Raw genomic sequence first — 27446 nt, 5'->3', positions numbered from 1 at the left:
TTTAAGATTTTAAATATTTGTTTGACAGAGAGAGACACAGCTAGAGGGAACAGAAGCAGGGGGAGTGGGGAGGGAGAAGCAGGCTTTCTGCTGAGCAGGAAGCTCTACCTGGGGTTTGATCCCAGCACCCTGGAATCATGACCTGAGCCAAAGGCAGCTACTTAAGGACTGAGCCACCCAGGCACCCCTAGGGTGCTTTCTAATTTCTCTAATATCAATAGTCCCTTTGAAAACTAAAATTTGAAGCCTGGAAGAACAAGGTTCAACTCTCAGCTAGTCTGTCTGTCTGTCTGTCTTTCTTTCTTAACATTAAGATTGCAGATACAGACGTGGATACAATATTGATGATTAGCTGTTCTTCATATTTTCTTAATTATACACATTTACTGAACATGAGGAAGGTTTTTCATTTTGTCTAGACGGAGGCTATGTCTCCATTGGCGTAATGTATTACGGTATTTGTGAGTCTTGTGCAAAATTGAATTTGCATCCCTGCCACCACTCATAGGGAGTTCATTATCTTGCAGTACAACCTCTGGGAAAAATACAATTTTCAGTGTTTAATGAAACTGCGGTCTTCTCATAATGCTTATGATGCTTGAGCAATTTGTTAGGCACAATTTATCACAGACGCTTAACACTAATTATACTGTGTATAGTGCCAGTAAGGGTTATTTAAAATATTTCCTTTATTTAATGTATTTCATTGCAAATAGGATATTTTGCAACTGCAATATTATTTGTATTTTTCAGAACTGACGTGTCTTCTCCAAATGCTAAGCATAAAAGATAAAGCCATGGGCGCCCGCATGGCCCAGTCGGTTAAGCAGCTGGCTCTTGGTTTCAGCTCAGCTCCTGATCTGGGGGTGCTGGGATCGAGCCCTGCCTCTTCATCATCATCGTTGGGCTCTGTGTTCAGGGGGGGCATCTGCTTCAGGATTCTTTTTTTCCCTCTGCCTCTCCCCCCACTTGCATGCATGCCTGTGTGCGTGCTTTCACTCTAAAATAAATTAATTAGGGGCACCTGGGTGGCTGACTGGGTTAAGCCTCTGCCTTCGGCCCAGGTCATGATCTCAGGGTCCTGGGATTGAGCCCCGTGTCAGGCTCTCTGCTCAGCTGGGAGCCTGCTTCCCCTTCTCTCTGCCTGCCTCTCTGCCTACCTGCCTACCTTCCAAGATCTCTGTCAAATAAATAAATAAAATCTTTCTTTAAAAAATAATTAATTAATTAAAAAGAAAAAGATTAAGCCACTAAGCTAAACATACAATGTGTAAATTATGTTCCACATGTGGTCGAAGTAATGGATGGGAAAAACCAACCTTCTTGATTCCAGCTTAGCCGAGGTCAGGTAAAAGGAGCTGTGCCTTTGACCGGCCTGAGATGTGTCTCCGGGATGAACTAGAACTTTGTGACTCTGGGGTAGAGAGGATGACTGAGGCCCCTGCAGGCTCTTCACCTTCAAAATCTGTGATCTAATACAGCCTCATTGATCAAAAAATAGTTAGCGTTTTATAGATGGCTTGGCTTCACGAATTGGAAACCTAAGAGACCAGAAGCCTATTTTCCGATGATCCCTTGAAAATGAGGCTTGCGTGACAAATCATTGAAAGGGAATCAGGTCTGAATAGCAGGGTCGAGACTCCGAAACACAATCTCCAGCTATTAAACAGTTTTTTGAAGGATGGCAATTGCACACTCACTATTTCCGAGACCCTAGAGCTTTATGTTAAAAACACAATTTAGATGTCCAATGGACCATGTACTCTTTGTGCAGTAGTAAACTGAGTACATGAAATGAACTTATAGTAGAATAGAAGTTATCTCTTTTTTTTCCTTTTTCTTTTTTGCTTTTCAGAATCCTGAAAAGCATTATGAGAAGCACATATGAAAGCCGGAAGCTGAAGTTAGTTTGGGCAACTTCAGAAGAAAAGGTGTTAAGAGGACCTATATCTTAGGAGGCTCGTTTAAACCAAGCATTTAGCATGGTTTTCTGGAAGCAATCTCAAAGATGTTATGCTTTTTTTTTTTTTTTCAATGATGAAGTTTCCACCAACAATTTATTTTATTTTTAAGATTTTATTTATTTATTTGGGAGAGAGAGCACAAGCCAGGGATGCTGCAGGGGAAGAGGGAGAAGCAGGCTTTCTGCTGAGCAGGGAACTCGATCCCAGGACCCCAGGATCATGACCTGAGGGGAAGGCAGGTGCTTAACCAGCTGAGCCACCCAGGTGCCCCTGAACCAACGGTTTAATTAGCCAGAAAGACGAGATCTTCAAAGAACTCAGAACACATTATAGATGGGATTGGGATTTTAGCTCTGTAAGTCCACACTGTGTGTTTCTGGAGATGGAGATGACTGCTAGGAAAGGTCTTGACTAAGGCAAAGAAATCCATGCAAAGGAATTCCCATAGCGAGAAATTTAGGATTTTAATATTTTGTGAGGTTGGCATGTATGGCCATTCCCATATTTTGCTTCAAAGGAAAAATTTCAGTTTGAACTGTGGATCCATGGAAAGTTCTTCTCAAACTTAAGGAGCTTTTGGTCCCCTAACCTACTTAAAGCCCAGCATTTGCTGGTTTGAAAGTGTGCGATTGCTACCAAGCATCGCCTAGGCTTGTTGGTCAAGTCCAGCCATGGTTGTTATCACTCAGACTCCAAGCTTCCACTCCAGCTCGGTGCCTCGAACTGTTTCAGACCAGTTTTGCCTTTGGAACACATGCACATTCCATTTGTCCCACTGTGTAGCAGTATATGGGACTTGTCGTTGGACTCTGGATGCCAAATGCCTTTCCCTGAACACGTTGAATGAGAAGATTCTTTCTTGTCTGTCTGCCCACTACTCCCATTATCTTTATCTCAACCCCTTTTCCTTGACCTGACCCTTTATCAGCTTGAAACCACTTCTTACTTCTAGATTTTGCTTAGTTGGTATTTTCTGGGCCACAGAATAGTTTTCACTGGGTAATATAAAACGGAGACAGAGTGAGCCAGGAAGCAGATGTCTCTTGGGTGGTGTGCGTCTTCGAGAGTTGGAATTTGAAGTCTCTGTATGAAAGGAACAGTGAATGGGTGTAATTAGTCAGGCTGATGAAGGAGTAAAACCTGGTAAGCAATTTTTTCTTGACTGGCTTAATGAAAAGCATTAGCGATCAGTTTCTGCCTAAACTAGCTGAGGGTAAAACAAGTGTGGGGTTGGAACAAAAGATAAAGATCCGCGTGGGCTTGGGCTCTGTTCCCAAGAATACGTTTTGCTTGGGCGGAAGGTATGTGGTTCAACCAAAAAATAAAAGAGAGAGAGAGAGAGAGAGAGAAGAGGGAGAGAGAGACCAGTGACTTGTGGCACTTCTTCATGTATTCTATTTTAGAACTGATGTAGTTCAAGAAATGGAGTGGGTTCTTGTAAAGACCCAAACTGGTCTTCTGAAACCAAGTGGGAGGGTCCCGTTCATTTTCTTCTCATCCCATTGAACCGAGCACTTTCCCTAGGTGAGCGTTCAAGACCCAGTGAATTTTTTAAGGATTGGCTTAAGGTTATTTCCCATTGCCCTGCATCTTCTCCTGGTTGTGTGAATCTGGCCTGCTTGTGTGAAGGGCCTGGAGACACTCCTGTCCAAGTGACTAGCAGGAAATTAAGCGCCCCCTGGAGGGGATATTTTCCTGCTGTGAAAGTAACTGAAAAATAATACACTGGCATTATTTATGACAACTAGTAGAGGTCTTGGGGCCTGATGATGTGAGGTTCAAGAAGAAAATAATTTGATATCCAAAAACAAAAATGGTAACCCCTGGAGCTTGGCCATAAACTGTCTAAGTGTTCCTCACACAGAAGACCGTAATAACACTCAAACTTGCATCCAGAATGTGATCCAACACAATGTTTCTCTTTCTGGCTTTCACCAGTTATTGCGTCTAGGGGTATTGGGTGACCATCAACAATAAAATGGCAACATCCATCTAAGATTGGCTTTGTTATATAGATTCCAGATTTCTGCCTTGGACACCACTAGAAAAATCTAAGTTGGGAAACCGGAAGGGCTGGGTCCACATATTTTTTTCCTCAAGGAAAAGATAATTTGTTAGTGTTATTTGAGGTTACACATTATTTCCTTGGTATAGATGGGGGACAGATGGACACTGAATCTTGTTTTGTGTTCTATTTGCTTAAGATTCAAGTACTCTTAGAAGAAGTGACAAAACCCATTTTTTTTTTTTTTTAAGGTACTTGGCTTCTTGACAAACCACAGAGTAGACCAGCAAACAAAACAAACCCAGCCCGATTACTTTCCAAGTAGTTAATAATGCAAACAAAATTCAGCCAGGACAAAGAAAGCAGAAGAAAATGTTATTCTTGGGTTCAGATGCTAGAGATGAACATTGACAGAACTTAACCAGTGTGGGAAGAGAAAGGAGAGGAAACTTGTTTAGAGATGTACCATGTCTGCAGTGTTTCTAGCCCAGCATCTCAGCTGAAGTTCATGTTTAGGCAATTACTTATGGATGAGGAATGTGAGTCAAGGAGAATTTAAGTAAAACTCACAGTCCTAGCAGAAAGTGGAGGAGACTGGATGAAAACTCAGGTTCTGCCTCCATTGAGTGTCACCAACCCCATGGAGATCCTAAAGGGATCGGATCCCAACTTTACAACGTTCCACACACTGTGAAGTTGACCTGACCCTAGACCCACTTCAACCCATAATGGCGGACCGGTGGGTCCATAATTATGACAAATCACAGGTTACAAAATCTGCTTTGGTTTAAATCCCTGAAAATCTCAACCTTTATCTGTTGACTAAATGCCTCATGGATAGAATTTCTCCATTTGTTATTAGTGACGGCTGTGACTTTTTAAAATGGTTCTTAGAAAACAGATTCTTTTTCCTTTCTGTAATTCTAAAATACCTACCCTCGAAGCATTGAACAGGACCCCAAAATGTTTTTGTATGTTAGACTAGCTACAACTTGAAAATATCATTGATGGCATATTCTATGGGAATAACATCTTTAGCCGTCACCAGGAGGAAGTGACACCTGTGTTGTTCTTACAACGCCATCATTGTTACCTGCCTGGGGGGAGACAGTGGCATCAGGGGACCTGGGGTCTTCATCCTGCTGCCACACTCTTGCTCCTGGATGACCTTGACACATCACAGAACCTCGATCAGCCTCAGTTTTCACTCTGTGGAGTGACAGTAACAACAGCATAAAAATTCTAATGGCTGCTCTTCAGTGGGGGGTGGGGGGCCCTTCTTAAGAGCCAGCTGCTGTGCTAAGTACTTGGCCGACTTCATGGCAGTATGCATGAAACAAGGGCAGTAAGGCCCACTGCGCTGGGGCTTGAGCATCCTCGGTGATCTGGAATGCATCTGATGCATCTACCACAATGCCGGGCTCATTGTGGTCAATAAATGTCGTTCCTGTTCTCCTGTTTCCCCCCTTTCCTTCTTGTCCTCAGCTCAGGTCACATTAGGTTCCCAGTCACTCCGGCTCTGGCATTGGGACATACAGGTCCATGGGTGTGACTGCTCAGTGCTAATGACCATGACCATTATCATCCTCCTGGGACTAGTTCACAGCTGGCCATATGGTGGGAGGCTCTTAGTGATCAGAGCAGGAATTTGGGAGAAAAATTCTTCAGGGATCTGGAAGAGAGTGCCAGATACAAATGAGCTTTCTCCATCCATAATGTGTCTTGAAATGATCTCATAAGCAATCACCTTGGTAGGAACAGGTGTGATTTAAAAATGCTTATTTCTAATTGTCTAACAAAGGTTTAGGACACAAAGCTCTTCTTGATCATGTAACAGCTAGGAAATACACCTGAATCTGGGGGATTCTCTTCTTGTGAGTTATATTCCCAGGACATGCTTCTTGATCATCTTCACTGAAGTATCCTGACTGGTTAGAAGTCTCAGCGTGTTGCTCTAAAATGTTTTCTTCAATTTAAATATTTCTTTGAAGTCACAAATTTTATTGTCATTTGGTTATCTCGTTCTGTGTAATAGACTACCTCCATCTTGGCAGTTAAAACAAGAACAGTTTATTATTTCTCACAATTCTATGGGTTGATGGTGGTTTTCTACTTCATACAACGTCCGCTTGGATATTAGGAAGGTACAAAGTGGTCTCTTGCCCAGGCAGGTGGTTGGTGATTGCTGGCTAGGAATTTTGCTGGGAAGGGCCTTAGTTCCCTCCATATGTACTTCTCCACATGGACACTTTTGTTTCCTCATATCATGGAAGACGCGAGGTAGTCAAATTTATTATAAAAAGCACAAGAGTGAAATTTGCTAAGTCTTCTGGGGGCTTAGAGTCTAGAACCAGCCTTGTCCCACTTTCCCTGCATTCCGTTGGTTAAAGCAGGTCATAGACCTGCCTGGATTCGAAGGAAGGAACTTACACAAGAGCATGAAAACAGGGAGGTGTGGCATACTGGATGTCACCGAAATATCAGTCTACTACAACATGGGAATTGTGTGCACTGTTCCAGAATATATCTGTTATATTTTAGTTTAAAAATATATCTGTCCAAATAGTCAAGTGAAATAAATTCTTATGGAAGTTATGGCAATAATCATTCCCTGGTTTTATTGCTTAACCTTGGCACACTACCATGGTCATAATGTTTGGGAAAATAAGTTTCACAGTTTTTTTTTTTTTTTTTCTTTTCTTAGCTGAGTCTTGGGTCCCAATAGGGCTGATAAGGGAGGAAAGTGGGAGATGGCCCAGATGATAGGTTCCTTTATTTTTCTTGCTTAGTACACATCTATGGCTGAATCCCAAAGCCAATAGCAATGATTTTTAATGCTGTTCATGTCCATGCTTTCACCATTTAACCCCTAGAATTGAGAGTTATAACTTAGAGGCTACAAAAATATAAAAAGGACCCTGTTTTGATCATATGTCCAGGGATGGAACTTAACTTGTTTGGCTCAGCCAATATGTTCTGCTTGAAAAAAAAACAACAACAAAGGATTCTTCGCCTGCATGTGTAACATTGGAAGTATTTTTTTAAGAGGTGAACTTGGTCCAATATGATAGTAAGATGAATATAGACTAGGGGAGCTCTAGGGTATGGTTTTAGTAACCCAGCCTGGTTCATTTCTCTGATGGCAGGGGAGTTTTTCACCCTAAGCAATAACAAGGATACTTTGAAATAGCATGGCAGCCAGGAAACAAATCATGTATCTAAATGTATCTGCCCTTATTTCAGGTCAAAGTCTGCAAATTATCCAAAAGACATATTTCTTGCTTAAGTTATCTGAGCTCTGCTGCCCACCCAGAGCTGTATATCACAGTCCAATAGAGCCCAGAGAGAAGCAGCGGGGGTGGAGGGCGGTCCCCCAAGTGCATAGAATCCACGCAGAGTGCGGGAATCGCTGTGTTCCCTGCTGTGGCTAGCATTCGCCCTGCCTCCCATATCCTCAACTGTCTGGGTGACACACTCCATCTGGTACATCCGCCAGACTACCACTACCAACCCGGAACCCTGACTTCTGAAAACTGGAATTGGATTTCCTCACCCCCTCCCTATATTGTAATAACGAAAGTCTCGAACGCACGGAAAAGCTAAAGGAATTGCCCAGTGAACACCATAGAGATATCTGGAATCTGCAGTGAATCGCTCTCTATCCTAACAGCCCATCGGTTTTCAGAAGCATTTCGCAGTAGAAAACAGGACTTTCCATCCTGAAGACTTCAAGGAGCACAAGCTAGAGTTCAATATTTACTTATGGAATCTTCCCTTCCGTCTTCTCTTCCTTCCTCCTGTTTTTCCTTCCCTCCCTCTCTTTCTCTTTCTGTGTTTGAGACAAAAGTTATGGGCAATGAAACAGACTCGTCTTCAATGTCCTGTTCCGTGACCTTCGACACATGCGTGCTCCCATGTAACCTGAAGCCCCATCACGATCCAGAACATTCTATCACCCCACAGAGTTTCCTCCTATGTCCTCGCCGTTAATCCCCTCCAGCCACACTCCATCAGACATAGTCACCGCTCTAATTCTTTTCAACCCACAGACTCATTTAGCCTGCTCTGGAGTTTGATGTGAATGGAAGCGTCTAGCATGTATCGTATGAGAACTAGGCTTCTTTATCCCGTCCTTTTTAAAACTCTGGCCTCGGAGGCGTGTTGCCCCTTTTGCTGCCTCACAGAAGCAAGAACAGTGGCTCCAGGAGTCATCCCGTGGGATGACTCTCAGTTTGGGCGCAGAGGGTCCTGTGTCCTGATACCAGTCCCCGATGTCAGAGCCTGCAGCAGCCTCTCATTGACAAGGTGGCTGCAGATGAGCAGGCTGGCGCCATCAGGGGACAAAAAGCACAGCGTGCCCCTCCAGACCCCGTGGATCCCAGCCGCGGCTGTGTTTATTATCATGTTGGCCTTTCGTCCACCAGCCAGGCTCTCTGTTACTGATTTTACTTTTATTTATTTATTTAAAAGATTTTATTTATTTGTCAGAGAGAGAGAGGGAGAGAGAGCGAGCACAGGCAGACAGAATGACAGGCAGAGGCAGAGGGAGAAGCAGGCTCCCTGCTGAGCAAGGAGCCAGACGCGGGACTCGATCCCAGGACGCTGGGATCATGACCTGAGCCGAAGGCAGCTGCTTAACCAACTGAGCCACCCAGGCGTCCCTGTTACTGATTTTATTCTGGTTGTTCCATGACACAAAGGAGGAAACCGTTTGCCTCGGAGCACGCAGTGTGATCCGCGGGGAGAATGGTGTGTATCTCTGGAGCAGGGTGAGGCTGCTTGGCCAAGTAGACAGATGCTGCCCGCTCTTCCTCCAGCATCGAGAGAGAAGCAGCGTGCCAGCGCTGACATTAACTCGGAGGCTTTTCCAAACCCGCAGAGCGATTTTGACAACAAGGAACAGGTCACCCTACTTTCCGAGACAGACACGGTACATTCGGTAACAAAGAGAGGGCAACACAGATGAAATGCACTCCAGGAGGCCGCTCCCGCTAAGTGTTGCAAGGAGAGATCTCATCAGGCTGTTAAATCCAGGAGACCAGACCGCGGCGAGTATGTTCCCAAGGCTGAGCCGCTTGGTGTTATTTGGGTAAATGAAAAATCTAACAGGTGCCCAGAAATTGCATGCACGGCTCAGACCCCACGCTTGGAGGGGTTTTAATAGTCTGCATTGCACACCCACATTAATCTAAGAGAGCTGCTGCCCCAGTGCCTTGAAAACATTCCAACTGTGAGCTGGTTCTCTTTGTTTTGCATCTCACATGCTTAATTTAATGGGACACAGTTTGTATAACCAGACCAGCAGCAATCACGCTTATCTTCACTAACAGATGATTTTATTTAGCTCTGTACGTTAATGGGTCACTGGCTGCTGAGCCAAGGCAAAGTTGAGCAATTTGGGGGGCTTAGTGCAGTTCTAGCCAACTCAACTTTCGGTTCTATCTCATTACACGGACCAGTCAGATTCTGCTCGGCGAGTAACAGAATGGATTGCCCCCACTACCACCCCATCTCCACTTCAAGTCCTATCTGAACTTCAGTGCCTGGCTTAAGGCTGGCCCGGAGCAAGCAGCTTTAAGTTTTACAGTCTGGAAATATGGTGGTCGTGTGAAATTATCATCCAAGCAAAATAGTTTGTCTACAAAAATCTTGCTAGGAAGTCTCATTTACAAATATATAGAAGCACGAGAGATGACAGGCATCAAATGAATAAATTGCCGTACGCATCTCAAACCAAGAGATTCTACTTATCTTCTTTAATATTGTCGATGATGGCTTCGAACAACTATCCGGGATGGGGGACACAATCTGTAAGTCCTTTCCTATAATTAGTTAAAGCAAAGACTAATAGAGAGAGGGAAATTGGCCAGGCATCAGAGAAGATAAGGTGTTTGCAATTTGGCTTGGCTGAAATATGATTGCAGGAAAATATATAGATCTATGATTATCCAAGCTTATCCAAGCAATAATGGGAAAAAATATAATCCTCAGCGAACAGGGCAAGTAGGAACAGTACCTTCACAGTTTACTAAACTCAGGATGAAGAGAAGCAAGTAAGGGGTGGAAGACAACAGGATATTGACAATAAGACAAACAATAAAGACAGAAGGCTCATTGGACTTTGCATTCTTTTTTTTTTTTTTTAATGTCTTTTAAGTCTTAAAGACCTATTTTGTAACTTTCCAGTCCCAACTTTTAAGCAATTATTTTGATGCCGAGATTTCTACTTTCCCTAAACCTGGGGATGCTGCCTGGATACAATTTTAGAGGTGAATAGGTTTGGAAGTTCCTGGCAGTTTTGACCCATTCCCTGTCTTGTTCACAGCAGCAATCTTTGATGAAAGGCTTTTTAAATTGCTTTTCCCTGGAAGTGATTCTCCCCAAGCAGCTCTCCCCTTCTGCGTTTCATCCTGTCCTGGCAGCCAGATAGTGGAATCCTAGGAGGGGAAGCGGAATTTTCCCCAGGTGTCTCTGAAGCCCATGGCCAGGCACCCAGAGCAACAATGAAGAAAGCAGAAGTTTTGGGGAGTGCCTGTGTGGTTCAGTTGATTAAGCATCTGACTTTGGCTTGGGTCATAATCTCCAGGTCCTGGGATCAAGTCCCACATTGGGCTCTGTGCTCAGCAGGAAGTCTGCTTGTCTGGCTCCCTCTGCCTCTCCCTCCATCATGCTCTCTGACTCTCTCAAATAAATAAATAAAAATCTTAAAAAATAAAAAAAAAAAAAAGAAGAAAGCAGAGGTTTTTCAGAAAGGCAGTGTCTGTATGTGGGGTTGCCTTGGCTTCTTGGTAAGGTTTAAGGGCTTTTAAACTGATGCTTATCATCTCTTTAAATGTTAAAGAAGGAAGCCCCTTCGAACCCCTGATGGCATTCAATTACGGTCATGATTATAAAATGTCTCAGATCTTTGGGGAGTGTGAGCAAATCAATAGTGTTGCAGGGAAGGGAAAATAAAGCTCTTAAGGCTTTGCCTTTGCTGGGTTTTGCTCCCTTCTCCCACTCACCCCCGTGGGAGGAGAAACCGTAGTACAAAGGGTTTGCTTGCTGGGTGGAGGGCGTGTGGGGATTGACCGCTCAACAGCAACAGACAAACCGTGCCTTTTGATCTTTAGCTCATTGGATGAGATTCTTAAAGGATGTGGTAGGGCACTGCTCTGTTCTCTTGCGGAAGACCATGTCAATTTCTACAGAGCGTTTTCCTAGGATTCTTAGGCTGCACCATTGGAGTAAGCCTCTCTCTGTCTCTGTCTCTCTCTGTCTCTCTCTCTCTCTGTCTCTGTCTCTCTTTCTCTCTTGGTTGTTATTGTTCTGTTAAGACAGGTTCTCTGGGAACCAAATCAAAGATGGTTGATTTGTTTTTAATTTTTTTTCTGAACAACTCAGCTTGGGTTACGCGCACCGCTGAACTTCTGGAAGAAATCATATAGCTAGTTTCGATTTAGTGGCTGACTGGTCATTCAGGTGAAAGTGCATGGGAGCGTTTGTTCAGCAACTATTTGTTGGGCTCTCTTTGGTGCCAAGCCCCGTGTAAGAATGCACAAGCTCCACGGGGGGAGGGATAATGGTTTCCTTTACCCACTGTCATACCCCAGTGCCCAGACACTGCCTGTCTTAAACGAGGTGCAGTCACATGTCGGATGGACGGAGCATGCGTGATAGGAAGTTGAAAGCACAGATTTTTGTCCCTCAGACTAACCCTCTTCTCATGTCATGTGAAATCCCTCAAAATGGGAAGGAAAGAAGAGATTTCATGTTAGTTCTCTATGGTGTGTCCCTAAAGCGTTGTTCTGTCCTGTGGTATTCGGGTCTCTGCAGCCTTTTTACACATCTCTGAAAGGAAACTGCCAGAGGATACGTGCATTTAAAGACTCTGCTTGTGAGGAGCCTGGGTGGCTCTGTCACTTGAGCGTCTGCCTCTTGATCTCCGCTCAGATCATGATCTCAGGGTCATGAGATCAAGCCCGTCAGGCTCTGAGCTTTTGGGATCTGCTTGAGATTCTCTCTCTTCTTCTCCCTCTTCCCTTCCCCTACTCATTCACTGTCTCTCTAAATAAATAAATGCAATCTTAAAAAAAAAAAAAAAGGTTCTGCTTATGTTAAAGAAATAGACATTTCAACAAAATGCCTTTTTCCCCTGTTCCTTTTGACTATACTTATACGTAAAGTATCTCCTATCATACTTTATTTATTTATTTATAGAGAGGCAAAGCGTGGAAGAAGGGTGGAGGGATAGGGAGAGAGAGAACCTTAAGCAGGCTCCACTCCCAGTGTGGAGCCAGACTCGGGGCTCGATCTCACAACCCGGAGTGGCTCCTGATAAGGAGGATGGTGAGGATGGCCACTAGGACAGGTGAGAGTAAATGGGTCAGGGGAGAGTCAAGGCAGCACTTGGGAATTCCATGACAGTAGCTGGGAATTAGAAGCAGGAGGAGTGGGCATCACAGAGTAGAGGGGCACCTTCCTTTCATAGAATGGTTCATCGGTCTGTTCCTGGAGTCACTGTCACGGCTCCAAGAAAGCAATGAGGTTATTGTTAATGTCATTGTGCCCCTTTGACACAGGAGGCAGCCAAGGCCTGGGGTTGAGGGGTGGGTGTTGTGACTTCTTATGGCTAGACAGCTCAGCAGTAAAAGAGGTCCCCTTCTAAGCCCAGGTTCTTCACCTCCAGGCCTTGCTTCCCCCAGCACCCTGTGCTGTAGGCATTGCTGTGACATCATTTATGCTGTGGTTGTGACTTCTGCTCCAAGGCCTGTGACACCTGTCACCATGGTCACTTGCCTGCTCTGGCACCGGAGTCCCGTGGGTGCTGGCCCCTCGAGTCCTGTCCCTGGTCACAGACAGTGTGAGGCTGAGGACAATACCTGAACCCATGTGGGACTGGGACCATAAGACCCAGAAGGACCCAGGAGCAAGTGTTTGCTCCCTCCGTGCCCTCACCAACCACTTCTTTGGGGCCCTTCTGTTTGATGGCTCACATGTTGGCCACTCACGTTGGGCAGGGTGGTGAATACTACCTCGCTCCTGCCACATGGGGGTCCGCGGATAGCAGAAGTGTTGGCTGAAAATTCCTGTGCTGGAAAGACCCAGGGATATTTGCGTCCCTATAGCTGGAGGAACCACAGCCTAGCCCTGGGGCGGACGGACCCACTGTCCTGGGCTCAGTGCTCCCTCGGTTGTGCAAGGAGACCGAGACGCAATAGAGCCGATCAGACAAGACAAAGTCGAAAGGTCCTTTCTGCCACTGCTCGTTCTTTCTCTAATAGCCACAGGTGGCTTTGAACACCAGCTTGGTTAGACAGAGCCACCTCTGCCGCCCCCGTGGGAAGTGACCCCAGCTGTTGAGATTCGTTGAAGCCCCTAGAATGTCTGGTGTCTGGGCTTGGGGATGCGGGCTTCGGTCTCAGAGAGGGCATGTGGGGTGCCGTCCCTTTCCCTGAAGTCTGCCTCCATAGCCCCAGCTATCTGCGGTGTCCCAGGCGACACTATGACCCGTGAAAGTGCGTCTGCCTATGGTCGGATACGAGGCACTTGGGGGAAGTAGTATTTCTGTTTGGACAAACGGGCCTTGTTCTTACTATGTACACACTCAGACCTGAAGAAGTACACAGAGGCTTAAAAGTTATTGAGGAAGGGGTATTTTTTGTGCACTCGGTGTATCCGTGTCCTCAGTGACATCAAAGAGCCTCTTTGGCTCATCTGACAGGACAGGGGACAGTCTGGATAAAATAAAAATGCAAAGGACCCATTTTAGGGATTTGTTTGGAACGCCTTTGCCTGAGTCTTCAATGAAAAGTGTTCAACACCTGAAAACATCTCTCAATTTGAGTACAAGAAGGTTTTCTCCTGCATGCGTCAGGAAGCAGAACATGGGTCTAAAGATGACCGAGGGGCGCCTGGGTGGCTCAGTGAGTTGAGCCTCTGCCTTCGGCTCAAGTCATGATCTCAGGGTCCTGAGATCAAGCCCTGTATTGGGTTCTCTGCTCAGTGGGGAGCCTGCTTCCTCCTCTCTCTCCACCTGCCTCTCTGCCTACTTGTGATCTCTTTTTGTCAAATAAATAAACAAAATCTTACCTAAAAAAAAATAGACGACTGAGTAGGTCATAGGCCATAGGTAGCTGGTGGTGCTGACGGACGGCCCCCCATAGACACTTGCTTCACAGTTCAACCTAGAAGTAAAATTACTAGGCGTGATGTTGCAAATGGAATGGTATTTTCTAAAGGACAATGCACAATTATGTTGCATATTTAAGGGTTTTTTTTTTCCCCCAGCCTGTAGCTCACAGATAGAGCTCCCAAAATGAAGAGATAAATATAAATTACCGTAAGCACTGTTAAAATTTTAAAAACTTAAACACTGCTCCAAGCCCTATAAAATAAGCATAAATGCACCATAATTACTGATTATATAACAAGCCCCAAATTATTACGAAGAGCATATTTATTTTTGTCTGTGTCTTTATTTATAACCCTGCTTTTTCTGAATATGCCGGATGTGTCTAATGCGGAGTCAGGGTGGGGGGAGGGAGCTGGAGAAGGTGGCTCACTTCTGGGTCTTGGGTCCCCTTCATTCCACCAGCTTCTTCTCTAAAGCCCCAGCTCAGCCCACATCTACACCATAACCCCCACTGTTCCAAATGCCCAGAAACTCACCTTTCCTTTCCAAGAATAGGTGCACACTACTTTAGTAACATTGCTTCCTGGTAGTTGAATCTGAAGACTACCATTAATACTCTGGGTGGTTTTGACTTCAAGGGTCTTTGTCTTTTTCCCATGAGGAACTTTAAACAATTCTTGTGTGTTCTTCTTTGAATGGTTCGAAGGATCCATAAGCATGCTTTAGGGACTTGGGATTTAGGGGAAATCTGTGACTCTGTCTCCTACTTCGCAGCAGGCCAAGAGAAAGAGAAGTGAAGTGAAAAGCTTTAGGTCTGGGAGTGGGATTTGGGATGCTGTTTTGTTTTCTATTTTGGGCACTTGTAAGAGAAATCTGAATATTTGTAACAGTCAGAATACACTGTTTTTTACCAAAAAAAATTTTTTTTAAATTTCAGATTATCATAAGGAGGAGGAAAGTAGGCAAATGAATCCACAGGGCTAGTAGTGGCTAGAAAGAGATGACAGAAGGCCACTGGACTTAAAAAACATCTGCCAACCGTCCCCCCCAACTTACAGGTGCTTGATCTAGGAGCCCTGACTCCTCTCCGCTGTGTCTCTGTAATGGTGGAGACAGCATGGGCTCTGCTGTCAGAGAGCCCTGGGTTCAAAATTCGACCCTGCTGATGTTAACTTTATGATGTCAGCCAAGTTACTCAAATGGAGCCTTAGTTATTTCATCTGTAAGGTGGGTACAGTAAAGCCTGCTGTAGCTTCGGTGAGGTCTAGCGCCACGACAACAGTCAAGTGACTAGTTCAGTTTCCCACGTGTACAAACAAATGATCTCCATGATTCTTCATCCATCTCCACACCCCATTCCACCTCGTGATGGTCACATGTAAGCAAGAGATAAGGGAAGTTTGAGTCTATGTGGCTGCCCAGCTGAAAATCTATACAGATGGCTCTTTGAATTAAAAGGAAATAAAATTAGGATTTCAGTTCCTTATCTCAAATAGTTATGGAAGAGGACAGCAAGGATGGAATATTTCTATCATCGCAGAAAGATCTGTTGGCCTTCCTGACTTTCTTGCAGAGGTGTGACATGGCTCCGGCCCACAAATTGACCAGAAGTCCTGGGTAGAACTTCCCTGGGAGGCAGCCGCGACTGCAGAGTGATGGCTGTGGCTACAGGTGCCTCTGAGGGTGGCAGCCATGGGATGGAGCAGGGTAGTGCTTCAGAGCTGCTCATTCGAAGATGCTCTGTAGCTAATCGTATCCTCACAATTTCCTCCTGTCCATTCCCATTTAATGATCATTGCAGAACTAAGATAATTTCTAGCTGGGTCTTAATTTGGGCACAGTCTTTGATTTCAATGAATAAGTTTGTAAAAGATTTTATGTATTTATGTGTTTATGTATGTATGTATGTAATATAGAGAGAGCACACATGCACATGCATGAAGAGGGGAGCCAGAGAGGGAGGCAGAGGGAGAGAATTGCAAGCAAACTACCCACCCAGCACAGGGCATTGTCGGGTTTGATCTCACAACCCTGAGTTCATGACCTGAGCTGAAATCGAGAGTCAGACACTGAACTCACTGAGCCACCCAGGAGCCCCAAATCATTTTTTTCTTTGGTGTGAAAAGAGACCAGGTAGAAGAAGCAGTGTATCCTTAGCAGGCTCTAAAGTGTCCCTTTCTTTCTCTTGAATGCCATTTTTCTTTCTTTTCTCTTTCCCTTCCTTCCTTCTTTCCTTCCTTCCCTCCCTCCCTCTCTTCCTTCCGGGTATATTAAAGACATTTACCTGGCCCGGGGGCAGTGGTCTTTGTACTGGGTCAAGGCGCTGCTTCATCCCGCGAACCCGGAGAGCTCCCCCACTGGAGTATCACTCAGCAGCTGCTTCAACTATTACCTAACAGCTGCTTCGGGCTGTTCCAAATTAGGGAACCTAAATGAACAGCAACTGCAATGCCAAAGAGAAGACGTGAGAAAAAAATCTGATAGGTGCCAAGACCCACTAAAGTATGGAAATGCCCTTACCTCCAAACACCTTCTTCTCTAGCCTCTCTTTCTTAATCAGAAGTTATTAGAGATGGATTTTTTTTCTACCCTGTATGCCGGGCGCATGGTGTTCCGATTTGAGAATTCATGAATTCTAATCCTCATCATTGAATTGGCTTCTTGCCTAACCTTGGGCAGAGGACACGCGGTGTCTTTAATGCATTCCTCCAGGAATCACATAGAATGCTCTAAAAGGTTTAATTATTAATGGAATTTGCAAAGAACTTGCCTCGCTGTATAACTCCAGCCAACCTTAATTTTTAATCTTTATAAATACCTTTGAATTTTAATAAGCTAAGTTCTCTGCAAGGCAACCATTCATTCTTCAAGCGTGGCCTCTAATTTATGGTTTCTCACACGCTTTGCTTTGACCTCCTCTTCCTACCTTCACTGTGGATGGTTTCATCATCCACCACCGTAATATTCTTGTCTTCTTATAACAACTGTCGTTTAAGAAAACGTAGTTAAGAGAGCAGAAGTTAATTGCTAAGAAGACATCTGAGTGTTTTGTGAATGTTTCTATTCAAATTCTGTTTCTCCTCTGATATCAGAGAGAAAACTTTAATGATATTGTTTCAAGTGAGGTATAGTGTATGAAGGGAGAGATGCTATTTCCCTCACATTACATATGCTTCTTGACTACAAGAAGCATTTAGAAGCAGTTAGAAGCATTACTCTTATAGGAACAATTTTATAGATGGTGGTTATCATATGAGGTTAGCACATAAGTCTATTTTACTCAAAGCCAAATCTCTAGTTTGCAGTGAATGAATGCAACCAAAACATCTGCATTTTCGTCCAGAAATCTCTGGCTTTTCTTCTTTGTACCAGTATTTTCCAATGCTTACATTGTTCGTCAATCTTGAGGCGCATTAACTATTTGTTTTTTACTTTAGTAAGTAGAAGAAAAGATAGGAAGATGGTGAGATGATGAGCAGTAGGTGAGAGTGGAAGGCACACATGGAGAAAAGGCACATACACGTGCGCCAGCAGGGATTTGCTGGTGTAGAGCTGTCTTTATTCTGGAAGCTACAAGACAATGGGAAAGGGAGAAAGAGAGTACGTCAGAGGGGAAGGAAGAAGGTAGCAAAGGTGTTCAGGGAAGAGGCGTTTCCTTCAGTGAAACACCAGGTGACATCCCCCATCTACCAAGGGAGGGTTTTAGAGTGTGTGTGTGTGTGTGTGTGTGTGTGACAGAGAGAGCGTGTGAAACTAGGAACGTACAAGGAAATGATGTGGGCACAGGATCGGGGCTTTTTTTTTTTAATTTTTTAAAGATTTAATTTATTTATTTGACAGAGACATCACAAGCAGGCAGAGAGGCAGGCAGAGAGTGAGAGGGAAGCAGGTCCCCTACCAAGCCGAGAGCCCGATGTGGGACCCTGAGATCATGGCCTGAGCCAAAGGCAGAGGCTTAGCCCACTGAGCCACCCAGGCACCTCAGGATCAGAGCTTTAAAAGTGTGGGCAACATTAATCAATGGATAAATGTATAAACAAAATGTGACACAAACATACAATGTACTCTTAGCCTTAAACAGGAAGGAGGTTGTGACATATGTTACAACATATATTATCATTGAGGACATTTTGCTAAGGGATGTAAGCCAGGTACAAAAGGACAAAATACTCTACGATTCCACTTTAGGAGGTCAAATTCATAGAGACAAGAGGTAGAATGAGGGTTTCCAGGGCCTAGAGGAAGAGAAGCAGGGGGAGCTGCTTAATGGGTATAAAGTTTCAGTTGTTCAAGATGAAAAGAGTTCTGGAGATGGATGGTGTGATGATTGTGTAACAGTGTGAATGTACTTCGTGCCATTGAACTGTGTACTTCTAAGGAGTGAAGATGTTAAATTTCACGTGTATTCTATCACAGTTTCAAAAAAAAGATGTAGTGGACATAATTAAAGAATGATGTAATTCTCTGTTTCTCCTGAATGACAGAAGGTAGGATATAAGGTGGCACAAGAGGAAAATGTCTTGTAAGCTAGTGCCTTTTAAACTGCATGTGTCAGCTCATTCGTGGATCATTAAAGTCCGTTTTTGAGAAATCAAAATAAAGTTGAATTAAGTTGTGTTTTAGAAAAGTGCATTACCCTATCGAGACTGAACACGCTGCACGAAATTTTAGGGGAGCGCCGGTTGTAACCTAGGTTGTGTAACCAGGTTGCAATATAAAACATACTTCTTCATTTGGCTTGCAATCAAAATCAGGGAATGATGCTGTTTGTGGGGTGCCTTAGGATGGTTTATCAGGAGTCCCCCATAGTGGGAGTCTGCATGGGCACCTACAAGTGAATACAGAAGAGAGGTGGAAGGGTCTTGGCAAGCTGATGGCAGTGGAGGGAGTGAAGGAAGACAGCCATGGGGGAGATGATAGAGGCAGCGTAGGTGAGATTTGGCCATTGATTATGAGGAGAAGGGAAAAATCAAAACTGTTTTTGTTTCCATCTGGGTGTGTGATGGAAGAGTGAGAGATGAGATTTAAGGACACTGTGGAAGATAGTGTGGAGATGAGAGACAGAAATGACACCCCACAGAAAATGGCTTGAAAGAAGCTGGAAATGGAGAACAAACTCAGAAGAGCCATGGGGCTAGAAATGTTGATGGAGAAAGATAGGTATGGAGGAAAGCTTTGAGGCCTGAAGGAAGTGTGTAGTCGGAGTTGGAGAGAAGGTGTTAAGAGGAAGAAAACGAGGATGCTAACACCAGAACTCCTGGCTTGGGAATATCGAGATTTCATGAGGAGCAAGAAGAGGAAAAAGATGAGGAAGTGAAAGAAGCAGCATCACGGTAATAACAAGACAGGAGAGGGCGAGGAAGATGGCGGCTGAGAGGAAGACAGATGATGGAATTGTGAGGTGGAGACAATCAGTAATGGAGGGCGGGCTCAGCAGACCACCATCAGCAGACAGACCTCCAGGAGAAGAGGGGACAAAGCTCTGTGGTCTGGTGGAGGGGTCCTCAGGCATTGAGTGTGGCAGGGACAAAAGAGAGAGTGGCTGAGATTTGATTTGGCGCTTGTAGTTGGCTTCCTCTTCCCACCTTTGCCCAACCCCCACTTCAGTGACGTTTGCCAGACATCGTATATTTTCCATCAAACAGATTCAGGCTCTGTCCCTCTCTCAGAGCCCTCAGGTTAGTGGGTGGTAATGAGCTCTGTCTAGTTACCTAACAACCAGTTCCACGAAGAGAGAAGGTAATAAGTGAGAGAAGTTTTCAGTCAGAAGTGTCTTCCAGTGCCCTTGAGATCACACGTGGGCAGCTGTCTGCCCTGCCTGTAGACAGACTGCTTTGCTTTCAGTGTTTCTGTTATTCCTTTGTAAGTTGTGCTTATCAGTACACAACCCCCATGGCCCAACCTGGGATTATTCTTTGCTTTTTCCTTTTGCAAAAGTAATTTTTAGATGGCCGTTTTCTTTAACAAAAAAAAAAAAAAAAAGGAAAGGAAAAAGAAAGAAAAGAAAATCTTGACAAATTAGGAGGTTCAAAAATGTTCAGTATGCTTTTGGGAAATTTTGGATCATTTCTATAAAGTATGGTGGAGAATAGGGTGTTTCTGGAAGTTCTGAACTAAGTATGAAATCAATACTCCCTGAACTGAAATACGTGTATCTCCTTCAAACCACAAAGAAATGTATTTAGCATCACCTACCATTAGTAATAAATGATGCCCAATGTAAACTTGACACCTACAACTCTGGTTCTGGTGGGCAGGACTCTTTCCCACGAAGGTTTCAACTAAATCGGTATATATGAAAGGGGAAAAGAAAGGGTGTTAAACCCAGTTAGAAGGTCCTCACCTGTGAAGAAGGGGTTTCACTGGATAAATCGTACAGTCATTTCTATAGCAACAGAACATTTTTAGAAATTGAGCTGAGAAACACGTTGAATTTTGAATCCCACTTAGATTTTGGTAAAAGTCTGGGTTTCTCTGGTCCCCATTATTATCAACAGGAACAGTAAAGAAACAGAAACACACTCTCTGAGTTAGTCAAACTTGTCTTTTTTAACACATGGAACAAAAATTGGCGCACATATTTTTGTATCTGTCTGGCAAAAATCCAAGAGCTTTGTCTACTTCTGCTCAGGCTGGTGGATAAAATTTACACCATCAACAAGTAGCAGGGAATGAAAATAATCCATTTCTGTGGATAAAGTAATGGATTTTGCCTGGGTGTCTTTGGAGATATTCCTTTTTTTGTTGTTCTTTTACAGAATAGTGCCTGCTTTGCTCTTCCTACTTTTCCCAAGAACGTAAATTGATGTAAATACAAAGTGGTTATGGACCCCATCGTCTCATCCTATGTTGTATTTTGCTTTGCCCTATTTTAGAATACATTCAAAATCTTGCCCAAGTTTATAGTTTCTGAAACCCCAGTGTCTTATATGAAGGCCATTTAGCTATTTCTTGCCTTCTCTGTTGGTTGTGGTGCCAGACCAAGAGACGGCCCCTGGAGATATTCTCTGTAAACCTTTACTGCTAAAGAAATACTCAGCTGTGTTTATCATTAACCAGGGAGCACTGTTCCTTTAAGAGGTCAAAATTCAGGAAGCTGAAGTTATTCTGATACTGGATACCAGACAAGAGATACAGCCTCCCTCTGGCCGGACCCTTCAAACAAAGAAATCTGTTTCATTTGTAAAGTGGAGGGAGCCCCGTTTACCTCTGTGTTTGTTTGACTGCCTTTGGCAGGTCCTTACATACATCTGATGAATAGATGACTCCATGAACAAGAAAACTGAGGTCAAGCATTTTGGAAGCATCCCATGTCAGATCAGAAGGGACTCGTCTAGTCTTAGAACAGGTGCAGTGAAAGGCCTTTCTACCTTTCTAGACTTGAAAACTTATCTACAGTGAGTATCAATTACTTTTGGAACCAGATACAACTAAAGAAAGAAAAAACAGAACACTCATCAAAAAATAAATAAATAAATAAATAAATAAATAAAAGAGATCTAATTGCTTTTTTAAGGATAGCACTAATTTACTTCCTGACACATTTCTTCAATGTTTTTCTCATTTGCAGCAAGTGATGTTTTAACAGTGCACAATACACCTACTTGCATACTCAGTGAATTACTGATAAAAATATTAAGTCAACGAACATTTATTGAGCACTTATTACATAGCAGGGTGCTTGCTAGGCACTGTGGGGGGTTGATGGATAAATAATACATGAGTCAGGCCTTCAGGCAGCTCACTGATGATGCAGGTGGGACCAAAGCCATAATTAACAATGAATGGTAGCTTTCAGTGGCAAACTGTTCTTCACAAGCAAGGAACATGCTTTGTCCATATTAAAAAGTATCTGACGGCACAAGGCACATCTCTGATGTGTTTTTTAATTAAACTTTTTGCTTTGAGATCAGTGTAGGTTCACATGTAAGAAATAATAGAGAGCGGGGTACCTAGGTGGCTCAGTGGGTTGGGCCTCTGCCTTCGGCTCAGGTCATGGTCTTAAGGTCCTGGGATCAAGCCCTGCATCCGGCTCTCTGCTCAGCAGGGAACCTGCTTCCCTCCCTCTCTCTGCCTACCTCTCTGCCTACTTGTGATCTCTGTCTGTCAAATAAATAAATAAAATCTTATAAAAAAAAGAAATAATATAGAGCAATCTCATGTACCCTTTACACAGTTTTCCCCAATGGTAACAGCTTGTAAAATTAAAATACAGTATCACAACTAGGATATTGACATTAATACAGTCAAGATATAGAGCATTTCCATCACATGGATCCCTCATGCTGCCCTTTTGTAGCTACACCCAGTTTCCTCCCAGACTCCTCTCTTTTAGCCCTAGCCCCTTGGCAACCACTAATCTGTTCTCTATTTCTGTAAATTTGTCAGTTCAAGAATGTTATATATAGAGAGTCATACAAGATAGAACCTTCTGGATTTTTCTTTTTCACCCAGCATAATTCTCCAGAAACTCATTCAGGTTGTTGTATGTATCAATAGTTTGTTTCTATTTGTTTCCGAGTGGTGCCCCAGGGTACAGATGTACCAGAGTTTGCTCACCAGTCTCTTGTCAGAGGGTATCAAGGCTGTTTCTGGTTTTAGAGTATTATGGAGAAAGCTGCTATGAACATTTATGTACATTGTGTGAACATAAATTTCCATTCCTCTAGAATAAATGCCCAGGAGTGCGATTGCTAAATGAAATGGTAGTTACATATTTAGTTTTTTAAAGGAAACTGCCAAAATATTTTCCAGAATGGCTGTACCATTTTACATCCCTTTCAGCAACGATGAGTGATTCAATTCCTCCACACATCTCATTGGGGTTTCACTGTCTGTCCTTTAATGACTAATTATTTTGAATACCTTTCCATGTATTTAGTTACCATGACATCTGTATCCACCTCCATGAAATGTCTCTTCATACGTTTTGTCCATCTTCAAATTGAATTGTGAGTTTTTTTTGAAGTTGAGTTTTGAGCATTCTTTATGTATTCTAGACACTAGTTCCTTATCAGATATGTTGTTTACAAATTTTTAGGCCTTTTCATCCTCTTACAATAGGATCTGTAGCAAAAATTTTTTATTTTGATGAAATCCAGTTTATTTATTCTTCCCTTTGTGGATCATGATTTTGGTGTCAAATCTAGGAAATCATTGCCTTGCCCTAAATCCTGAAGATCATCTTCTTTCTAGTGTTTTTTTTTCCCCCTAAGTCCTAAGGTTTTATGTTTTACATTTAAGTCCATAATTCACTTTTTAATTGGCATTTGTATGAGGTGAGAAACTTAGGTCATGGCTCAGAGTTTTTTTGTTTTTTGTTTTTGTTTTTGTTTTGCTTTGTTTTGTTTGCCCATGGACGTCTGATTGCTCAAGCTCCATTTGCTGAAAGGTTACTAGTTTCCTAGAAATTATCACAAACATAGTGGTTTAAAACAACAGAAATATATTTTCTCATGTTCCTGGAATTCAGAAGCCTGAAATTATGTTGACAAGGCTGTGCTTCCTCTAATGGATCTTAGCAGAACATCTTTCCTTGCCTCTTCCAGCTTCTAGTGGCTGCTGAAAATGCTTGTGTTCCTTATCTGGAAATCTTAACCTTAATTATATCTACAAAGGCTCTTATTCTAAATAGGTTCACACTCTGAGGGTGCAAGACATCTTTTTGATGCCACAATTCAACCCAGTACAGTTGTCTTCCCTTCTGCTGAATTGCATTTTCATGTTTGCTAAAGATCTGCTGGACATAGCTGTGTGGGTCTATATCTGGGTATGCTATTCTAATCCATTAATTTACATGTCTATCCTTCCACCAGTAATACATAGCCATTATGATTGTAAGTTTTGAATTCAGATATACTGATTCTTCACAGTCTACTTCCTTTTCAAACTGTTTTTAGTTATCCCATATATTGCATTTCCATATATATTTTAGAACAATATTGCAATATCTACAAAAAATTTCACTGGGATTTTGATAGGAATTGTGTTAATTTGGGGAGAATGGAAATCTTTACTCTGTTGAGTTTTCCAATCCATGAACATGGTATGTTTCTCTATTTATTTATATCTTCCTTGACTTCTTTCATCAAGATTGTTTCAGTATATAAGCTGGGCACATATTACATTAGATTTATACCCACGTATTTCGTTTTGAAAGAGTAATTTAAAATGGTATTGCATTTAAAATTTTGGTGTCCACAGTTCATTGCTAGGATTAGAAATACAATTTATTTCATGTTACTTGCATTCTTACAACCTTGCTGAACTCATTTATTCTAAGAGAATTTTTTTAATTTTGTAGATTTTTTAAAAAAATTTCTATATAGACTGTCATGGCCTCATCAAATAGAGATAGTTTATTTTTTCCTTTCCCATCTTGTTATTTTCTTTTACTTGTTATTTCTTTTACTTGCCTTATTGTACTGGCTAACACTTCCACTAAGGTGTTGAGTAAGAATGGTGGGAGCCTTACCTTATTCTTGATCTTGAAGAGAATGCATTCAGTCTTTTTACCACTGAGCACAATGGTAGATTTACATTAAGTATAATGTAGTTTTTTATATAGGTGCTTTATATCAAGTTGAGGAATCTTAAGGATGGACCATAAATAAAGGGCACCCATTAGAAGAAGGAGCCTAGGAAGATTTGGCTAGGTTTCATGGTGGGTTCTTAGCTCAGTAGAGATCCAAGATGTTGTCTCTGAAGGAGACACTTGTCGACAAACAGGGCTAGTCAAGGGGACCAAAAATAACAGTGCTGACTCCTGATACAACATGGTGAACCCTGAATGCACTATGTCCAGAGAAAGGATGCCAGACACAAAAGGACACATTGTATAATTCCATTTATCTGAATTATCTAGATGAGGCAAACACGTCAGGACAGAAAAAAGATGAGTGGTTGCCATGGGCTGAGGGCAGGGGGGAAATGAGGAGTGACTGCCTCATAGGTACAGGTTTTCCATTTGGGGTGATAGTTGTGCAAAATTACGAATATACTTCATGCTATTGAACTGTACACTTTAAAAATGATACATTTTACGAGTATCTTATCATAATTTAAATAAATTCTGAAAAGGAAAAAGAAATTAAAAACTTCAAAAAACAACAAACTCAGAAGTATTTTTCATCCCTGTGCCCAACAGACATTACTAATTGATCATGGCACTCTTTCTAAGCCGCAATTCTCTCAGCACAGTGCTTTATGTAGGCACTTCCAAACAATAGGAGAAGGCATAGATGAAAAAAATCTGTTTTCCATCTCAGGCAAGGAGCCCATTCTGGCTGCACAGGATGTTCATTCTAGAGCAGCACGATGGATCCCAGAACCCTCCAAAGCAGGCCTGGGGCTGCTCACTTCTCACCTCTTTCAATCAGAATCAGTTCAGAGCTGAGCTGTTGATGGTTCAGAGCTGAGTTGTTGATGCCAACCTCGGTTACAATAGCTCAAGGGCCAAGAGGCAGAGAAAAAAACCAATTGACTTTTCGTATTAGGATCCAACACATAGCAACTCTATATTGTTAATTCCTAACAATTTCAAAGCAGCCTGCTTGCAAGTTGAATTTCAAGGGAGAGATGGGAGTGATTTATGGTGACAGCTATTAAGATTTTAGAGAACATAATACATGTGTTCTTGCTCCTACCATAAAATTAATTGTTGCTAATTAGTCCGGGCTGCCAGCTCACTTGTGTGTGAGAGTCTGTCACACTCCCTTCTCCTGGTCCTGTTAATTAGTCTTCCGAGTCTCATCCAATCCCTGTGTCCTGTAGCTTACCCCTCCCTGTATATTTCTTATTTAAACAATGTTTTTTGTTTTGACTGGTTTAGAATAAAGGTTTGACCTTGGCGGAAGAGAAATCCTTATGGGTAGTCTGATGATGTCAGGTGAGACAAACAATTTTTTGAACACCATCAGGCGTGATTCAAGTGCCTTTGACCCTCAATGAACATCTGTCTCTCGAAAGTTCTTTTTTACCGAGGACTGAATTTCTGTGAAATAATACAATTAAACTTAGGGTACTTGGATCAGGCCATCCCTTTCTGGGCAGCTGGACTCTGGGGCGGAGATCGTTGTGCTGGAGTGCTAGCCCGTACTTGTGGGCAGCAATGGAGACCCCCGGGGATGGGCAGCTCTTGGCTACAGTGACAGCTGTTTGGTCGGGCACATTGGAAAACTCAGCTCCCAGAGAGATGTTTCGAGGTGGCATGGGTACCTTCATGGCGACTGAGCCTGTCCGCAGCCTTGCTGCCCTCAGAGCGGCTCTGGCATATTTGCCCAGGGAGTGCTGGTTGTGTAATTGCTATTGACATTTCCACGGGGAAAGAAGGTCAATTCTGTTGGATTTTTCTGTGAGAGCAGGGTGTCTGCTTTGTCCAACCATCGTGCATCTCCAGGCAGCGTGACTCTAAGGGTGACAGCCTCATGAAGTTATTATCACATGTAGCGGCAATAAAAAGAAAAGGTTTTTCCTAAATACAGTTCTGCACCCAATGAAGCTTGTTCACTCCTCTGCTCAATGAGCCAACAAAACAGGCGCAGGAGAGAGAAGAATCCCGTTTACACTGATTGCATCCTGCTTGCCTCTGCCCACCTCCTGTGAGGCGGCTTATTTCACACATCCCCATGACAGAGTAATGTGACTTCATTGACTGGCAAGCAGCTGTTGGTACAGCATGGGTGTGCGTGTGTGTGTAATGCCCACACACTGAAATGAAGAGGGAACGGAAAGCATGACACAGCCATCGAAACTTAAAGGGGAAGGACGCCGTTATTATAATTCACTGATGACAGCAGAGGCTGTGGCTATGTTCAAATCTGATCATGTCTACAAGCATACCTGCCAGGCCAGAAAAAGGCAAGCGATTTCAGCCCTGAACCTGTTTTGCTTCTGAGTGTGGCTTCGGATCCTAGGTGCGGAAAGGCTAGATCAAAACCGTGAGACTGTTTGGACCAGATGATCGAGTTATTGGGACCCAGGTTCTCCAATCACCAGTGCTAGACTTGTCCGTGACCGGCCCCTTCTCTGTCTCCTTCTTGCCTTTTGCACAGGCGGCTCGCCTCTTTTGCTTCTGTTCCTTATCCTCTCCTACATCTCCTCGGAGGTGATGTGGGTCCAGTGAAGGGTGACACTGGACCACACCTTCTGACACTTCGATGCAGGAATTCGATGCATGACATGAATCCATAGTTCACCGCATTGGGAAGGTCTGGAGATGAGCCTGAAGGTGTTTGCATGTGTATAACTGTTTTACTTCTGAGAAGTCTGGGTAGTCTGATGATGTCAGGTGAGACAAACAATTTTTTGAACACCATCAGGCGTGATTCAAGTGCCTTTGACCCTCAATGAACATCTGTCTCTC

General features: G+C 43.2%; 1 protein-coding gene and 1 long non-coding RNA gene across 4 annotated transcripts in view; one reads left to right on the top strand and one right to left on the bottom strand.

Annotated features, from left to right (window-relative positions):
* NTRK2 (neurotrophic receptor tyrosine kinase 2) overlaps positions 1-27446 on the top strand; it is a 324764-nt gene that overhangs the window by 196706 nt on the left and 100612 nt on the right. The gene's annotated exons all lie outside the window — the stretch shown is intronic.
* Positions 2082-16526, bottom strand: LOC132025155 (uncharacterized). The gene is made up of 3 exons (XR_009406436.1): positions 16368-16526; positions 14041-14135; positions 2082-3047 (listed from the first exon to the last, which is right to left on the bottom strand). It is a non-coding gene; the product is annotated as an uncharacterized LOC132025155 (long non-coding RNA).

Source organism: Mustela nigripes, chromosome 9 (genome assembly GCF_022355385.1).
Source record: "Mustela nigripes isolate SB6536 chromosome 9, MUSNIG.SB6536, whole genome shotgun sequence".
NCBI classification, from domain to species: Eukaryota; Metazoa; Chordata; class Mammalia; order Carnivora; family Mustelidae; genus Mustela; species Mustela nigripes.
Note: the sequence above shows the minus strand (reverse complement) of the source record. Positions and strands in the feature narration are given on the sequence as shown.